The sequence below is a fragment of the Ixodes scapularis genome, unplaced genomic scaffold (genome assembly GCF_016920785.2).
Source record: "Ixodes scapularis isolate PalLabHiFi unplaced genomic scaffold, ASM1692078v2 ptg001599l_1___fragment_1__unscaffolded, whole genome shotgun sequence".
Lineage (NCBI taxonomy): Eukaryota > Metazoa > Arthropoda > Arachnida > Ixodida > Ixodidae > Ixodes > Ixodes scapularis.
The window spans coordinates 644,749-651,433 of NW_024610173.1; positions in this window are offsets into that span (position 1 = coordinate 644,749).

Here is a 6,685-nt window from a genome sequence, read left to right on the forward strand (position 1 = left end):
TCACAACTCATAGAGTTGTGAATCCAAGATCCAAGTGTCCAAGATCAGCGCGCCCAGAAGAGCGCGCGTTGACCAGCGACGAAAAGCACGCAGCAGACAAAATAAAGGAGCGGACGAGCGGCTTGCATGCTTTCGCATTCACAACTCATAGAGTTGTGAATCCAAGATCCAAGTGTCCAAGATCAGCGCGCCCAGAAGAGCGCGCGTTGACCAGCGACGAAAAGCACGCAGCAGACAAAATAAGGGAGCGGACGAGCGGCTTGCATGCTTTCGCATTCGCAACTCATAGAGTTGTGAATCCAAGATCCAAGTGTCCAAGATCAGCGCGCCCAGAAGAGCGCGCGTTGACCAGCGACGAAAAGCACGCAGCACACAAAATAAGGGAGCGGACGAGCGGCTTGCATGCTTTCGCATTCACAACTCATAGAGTTGTGAATCCAAGATCCAAGTGTCCAAAATCAGCGCGCCCAGAAGAGCGCGCGTTGACCAGCGACGAAAAGCACGCAGCAGCCAAAATAAGGGAGCGGACGAGCGGCTTAGATGCTTTCGCATTCACAACTCATAGAGTTGTGAATCCAAGATCCAAGTGTCCAAGATCAGCGCGCCCAGAAGAGCGCGCGTTGACCAGCGACGAAAAGCACGCAGCACACAAAATAAGGGAGCGGACGAGCGGCTTGCATGCTTTCGCATTCACAACTCATAGAGTTGTGAATCCAAGATCCAAGTGTCCAAGATCAGCGCGCCCAGAAGAGCGCGTGTTGACCAGCGACGAAAAGCACGCAGCAGACAAAATAAGGGAGCGGAGGAGCGGCTTGCATGCTTTCGCATTCACAACTCATAGAGTTGTGAATCCAAACTCCAAGTGTCCAAGATCAGCGCGCCCAGAAGAGCGCGCGTTGACCAGCGACGAAAAGCACGCAGCAGACAAAATAAGGGAGTGGACGAGCGGCTTGCATGCTTTCGCATTCACAACTCATAGAGTTGTGAATCCAAGATCCAAGTGTCCAAGATCAGCGCGCCCAGAAGAGCGCTCGTTGACCAGCGACGAAAAGCACGCAGCACACAAAATAAGGGAGCGGACGAGCGGCTTGCATGCTTTCGCATTCACAACTCATAGAGTTGTGAATCCAAGATCCAAGTGTCCAAGATCAGCGCGCCCAGAAGAGCGCGCGTTGACCAGCGACGAAAAGCACGCAGCAGACAAAATAAGGGAGCGGACGAGCGGCTTGCATGTTTTCGCATTCACAACTCATAGAGTTGTGAATCCAAGATCCAAGTGTCCAAGATCTGCGCGCCCAGAAGAGCGCGTGTTGACCAGCGACGAAAAGCACGCAGCAGACAAAATAAGGGAGCGGAGGAGCGGCTTGCATGCTTTCGCATTCACAACTCATAGAGTTGTGAATCCAAGATCCAAGTGTCCAAGATCAGCGCGCCCAGAAGAGCGCGCGTTGACCAGTGACGAAAAGCACGCAGCACACAAAATAAGGGAGCGGACGAGCGGCTTGCATGCTTTCGCATTCACAACTCATAGAGTTGTGAATCCAAGATCCAAGTGTCCAAGATCAGCGCGCCCAGAAGAGCGCGCGTTGACCAGCGACGAAAAGCACGCAGCAGACAAAATAAGGGAGCGGACGAGCGGCTTGCATGCTTTCGCATTCACAACTCATAGAGTTGTGAATCCAAGATCCAAGTGTCCAAGATCAGCGCGCCCAGAAGAGCGCGCGTTGACCAGCGACGAAAAGCACGCAGCAGACAAAATAAGGGAGCGGACGAGCGGCTTAGATGCTTTCGCATTCACAACTCATAGAGTTGTGAATCCAAGATCCAAGTGTCCAAGATCAGCGCGCCCAGAAGAGCGCGCGTTGACCAGCGACGAAAAGCACGCAGCAGACAAAATAAAGGAGCGGACGAGCGGCTTGCATGCTTTCGCATTCACAACTCATAGAGTTGTGAATCCAAGATCCAAGTGTCCAAGATCAGCGCGCCCAGAAGAGCGCGCGTTGACCAGCGACGAAAAGCACGCAGCAGACAAAATAAGGGAGCGGACGAGCGGCTTAGATGCTTTCGCATTCACAACTCATAGAGTTGTGAATCCAAGATCCAAGTGTCCAAGATCAGCGCGCCCAGAAGAGCGCGCGTTGACCAGCGACGAAAAGCACGCAGCAGACAAAATAAGGGAGCGGACGAGCGGCTTGCATGCTTTCGCATTCACAACTCATAGAGTTGTGAATCCAAGATCCAAGTGTCCAAAATCAGCGCGCCCAGAAGAGCGGGCGTTGACCAGCGACGAAAAGCACGCAGCAGACAAAATAAGGGAGCGGACGAGCGGCTTAGATGCTTTCGCATTCACAACTCATAGAGTTGTGAATCCAAGATCCAAGTGTCCAAGATCAGCGCGCCCAGAAGAGCGCGCGTTGACCAGCGACGAAAAGCACGCAGCAGACAAAATAAAGGAGCGGACGAGCGGCTTGCATGCTTTCGCATTCACAACTCATAGAGTTGTGAATCCAAGATCCAAGTGTCCAAGATCAGCGCGCCCAGAAGAGCGCGCGTTGACCAGCGACGAAAAGCACGCAGCAGACAAAATAAGGGAGCGGACGAGCGGCTTGCATGCTTTCGCATTCGCAACTCATAGAGTTGTGAATCCAAGATCCAAGTGTCCAAGATCAGCGCGCCCAGAAGAGCGCGCGTTGACCAGCGACGAAAAGCACGCAGCACACAAAATAAGGGAGCGGACGAGCGGCTTGCATGCTTTCGCATTCACAACTCATAGAGTTGTGAATCCAAGATCCAAGTGTCCAAAATCAGCGCGCCCAGAAGAGCGCGCGTTGACCAGCGACGAAAAGCACGCAGCAGCCAAAATAAGGGAGCGGACGAGCGGCTTAGATGCTTTCGCATTCACAACTCATAGAGTTGTGAATCCAAGATCCAAGTGTCCAAGATCAGCGCGCCCAGAAGAGCGCGCGTTGACCAGCGACGAAAAGCACGCAGCACACAAAATAAGGGAGCGGACGAGCGGCTTGCATGCTTTCGCATTCACAACTCATAGAGTTGTGAATCCAAGATCCAAGTGTCCAAGATCAGCGCGCCCAGAAGAGCGCGTGTTGACCAGCGACGAAAAGCACGCAGCAGACAAAATAAGGGAGCGGAGGAGCGGCTTGCATGCTTTCGCATTCACAACTCATAGAGTTGTGAATCCAAAATCCAAGTGTCCAAGATCAGCGCGCCCAGAAGAGCGCGCGTTGACCAGCGACGAAAAGCACGCAGCAGACAAAATAAGGGAGTGGACGAGCGGCTTGCATGCTTTCGCATTCACAACTCATAGAGTTGTGAATCCAAGATCCAAGTGTCCAAGATCAGCGCGCCCAGAAGAGCGCGCGTTGACCAGCGACGAAAAGCACGCAGCACACAAAATAAGGGAGCGGACGAGCGGCTTGCATGCTTTCGCATTCACAACTCATAGAGTTGTGAATCCAAGATCCAAGTGTCCAAGATCAGCGCGCCCAGAAGAGCGCGCGTTGACCAGCGACGAAAAGCACGCAGCAGACAAAATAAGGGAGCGGACGAGCGGCTTGCATGTTTTCGCATTCACAACTCATAGAGTTGTGAATCCAAGATCCAAGTGTCCAAGATCTGCGCGCCCAGAAGAGCGCGTGTTGACCAGCGACGAAAAGCACGCAGCAGACAAAATAAGGGAGCGGAGGAGCGGCTTGCATGCTTTCGCATTCACAACTCATAGAGTTGTGAATCCAAGATCCAAGTGTCCAAGATCAGCGCGCCCAGAAGAGCGCGCGTTGACCAGTGACGAAAAGCACGCAGCACACAAAATAAGGGAGCGGACGAGCGGCTTGCATGCTTTCGCATTCACAACTCATAGAGTTGTGAATCCAAGATCCAAGTGTCCAAGATCAGCGCGCCCAGAAGAGCGCGCGTTGACCAGCGACGAAAAGCACGCAGCAGACAAAATAAGGGAGCGGACGAGCGGCTTGCATGCTTTCGCATTCACAACTCATAGAGTTGTGAATCCAAGATCCAAGTGTCCAAGATCAGCGCGCCCAGAAGAGCGCGCGTTGACCAGCGACGAAAAGCACGCAGCAGACAAAATAAGGGAGCGGACGAGCGGCTTAGATGCTTTCGCATTCACAACTCATAGAGTTGTGAATCCAAGATCCAAGTGTCCAAGATCAGCGCGCCCAGAAGAGCGCGCGTTGACCAGCGACGAAAAGCACGCAGCAGACAAAATAAAGGAGCGGACGAGCGGCTTGCATGCTTTCGCATTCACAACTCATAGAGTTGTGAATCCAAGATCCAAGTGTCCAAGATCAGCGCGCCCAGAAGAGCGCGCGTTGACCAGCGACGAAAAGCACGCAGCAGACAAAATAAGGGAGCGGACGAGCGGCTTAGATGCTTTCGCATTCACAACTCATAGAGTTGTGAATCCAAGATCCAAGTGTCCAAGATCAGCGCGCCCAGAAGAGCGCGCGTTGACCAGCGACGAAAAGCACGCAGCAGACAAAATAAGGGAGCGGACGAGCGGCTTGCATGCTTTCGCATTCACAACTCATAGAGTTGTGAATCCAAGATCCAAGTGTCCAAAATCAGCGCGCCCAGAAGAGCGGGCGTTGACCAGCGACGAAAAGCACGCAGCAGACAAAATAAGGGAGCGGACGAGCGGCTTAGATGCTTTCGCATTCACAACTCATAGAGTTGTGAATCCAAGATCCAAGTGTCCAAGATCAGCGCGCCCAGAAGAGCGCGCGTTGACCAGCGACGAAAAGCACGCAGCAGACAAAATAAAGGAGCGGACGAGCGGCTTGCATGCTTTCGCATTCACAACTCATAGAGTTGTGAATCCAAGATCCAAGTGTCCAAGATCAGCGCGCCCAGAAGAGCGCGCGTTGACCAGCGACGAAAAGCACGCAGCAGACAAAATAAGGGAGCGGACGAGCGGCTTGCATGCTTTCGCATTCGCAACTCATAGAGTTGTGAATCCAAGATCCAAGTGTCCAAGATCAGCGCGCCCAGAAGAGCGCGCGTTGACCAGCGACGAAAAGCACGCAGCACACAAAATAAGGGAGCGGACGAGCGGCTTGCATGCTTTCGCATTCACAACTCATAGAGTTGTGAATCCAAGATCCAAGTGTCCAAAATCAGCGCGCCCAGAAGAGCGCGCGTTGACCAGCGACGAAAAGCACGCAGCAGCCAAAATAAGGGAGCGGACGAGCGGCTTAGATGCTTTCGCATTCACAACTCATAGAGTTGTGAATCCAAGATCCAAGTGTCCAAGATCAGCGCGCCCAGAAGAGCGCGCGTTGACCAGCGACGAAAAGCACGCAGCACACAAAATAAGGGAGCGGACGAGCGGCTTGCATGCTTTCGCATTCACAACTCATAGAGTTGTGAATCCAAGATCCAAGTGTCCAAGATCAGCGCGCCCAGAAGAGCGCGTGTTGACCAGCGACGAAAAGCACGCAGCAGACAAAATAAGGGAGCGGAGGAGCGGCTTGCATGCTTTCGCATTCACAACTCATAGAGTTGTGAATCCAAGATCCAAGTGTCCAAGATCAGCGCGCCCAGAAGAGCGCGCGTTGACCAGTGACGAAAAGCACGCAGCACACAAAATAAGGGAGCGGACGAGCGGCTTGCATGCTTTCGCATTCACAACTCATAGAGTTGTGAATCCAAGATCCAAGTGTCCAAGATCAGCGCGCCCAGAAGAGCGCGCGTTGACCAGCGACGAAAAGCACGCAGCACACAAAATAAGGGAGCGGACGAGCGGCTTGCATGCTTTCGCATTCACAACTCATAGAGTTGTGAATCCAAGATCCAAGTGTCCAAGATCAGCGCGCCCAGAAGAGCGCGCGTTGACCAGCGACGAAAAGCACGCAGCAGACAAAATAAGGGAGCGGACGAGCGGCTTGCATGTTTTCGCATTCACAACTCATAGAGTTGTGAATCCAAGATCCAAGTGTCCAAGATCTGCGCGCCCAGAAGAGCGCGCGTTGACCAGCGACGAAAAGCACGCAGCAGACAAAATAAGGGAACGGACGACCGGCTTGCATGCTTTCGCATTCACAACTCATAGAGTTGTGAATCCAAGATCCAAGTGTCCAAGATCAGCGCGCCCAGAAGAGCGCGCGTTGACCAGCGACGAAAAGCACGCAGCAGACAAAATAAGGGAGCGGACGAGCGGCTTAGATGCTTTCGCATTCACAACTCATAGAGTTGTGAATCCAAGATCCAAGTGTCCAAGATCAGCGCGCCCAGAAGAGCGCGCGTTGACCAGCGACGAAAAGCACGCAGCAGACAAAATAAAGGAGCGGACGAGCGGCTTGCATGCTTTCGCATTCACAACTCATAGAGTTGTGAATCCAAGATCCAAGTGTCCAAGATCAGCGCGCCCAGAAGAGCGCGCGTTGACCAGCGACGAAAAGCACGCAGCAGACAAAATAAGGGAGCGGACGAGCGGCTTAGATGCTTTCGCATTCACAACTCATAGAGTTGTGAATCCAAGATCCAAGTGTCCAAGATCAGCGCGCCCAGAAGAGCGCGTGTTGACCAGCGACGAAAAGCACGCAGCAGCCAAAATAAGGGAGCGGACGAGCGGCTTAGATGCTTTCGCATTCACAACTCATAGAGTTGTGAATCCAAGATCCAAGTGTCCAAGATCAGCGCGCCCAGAAGA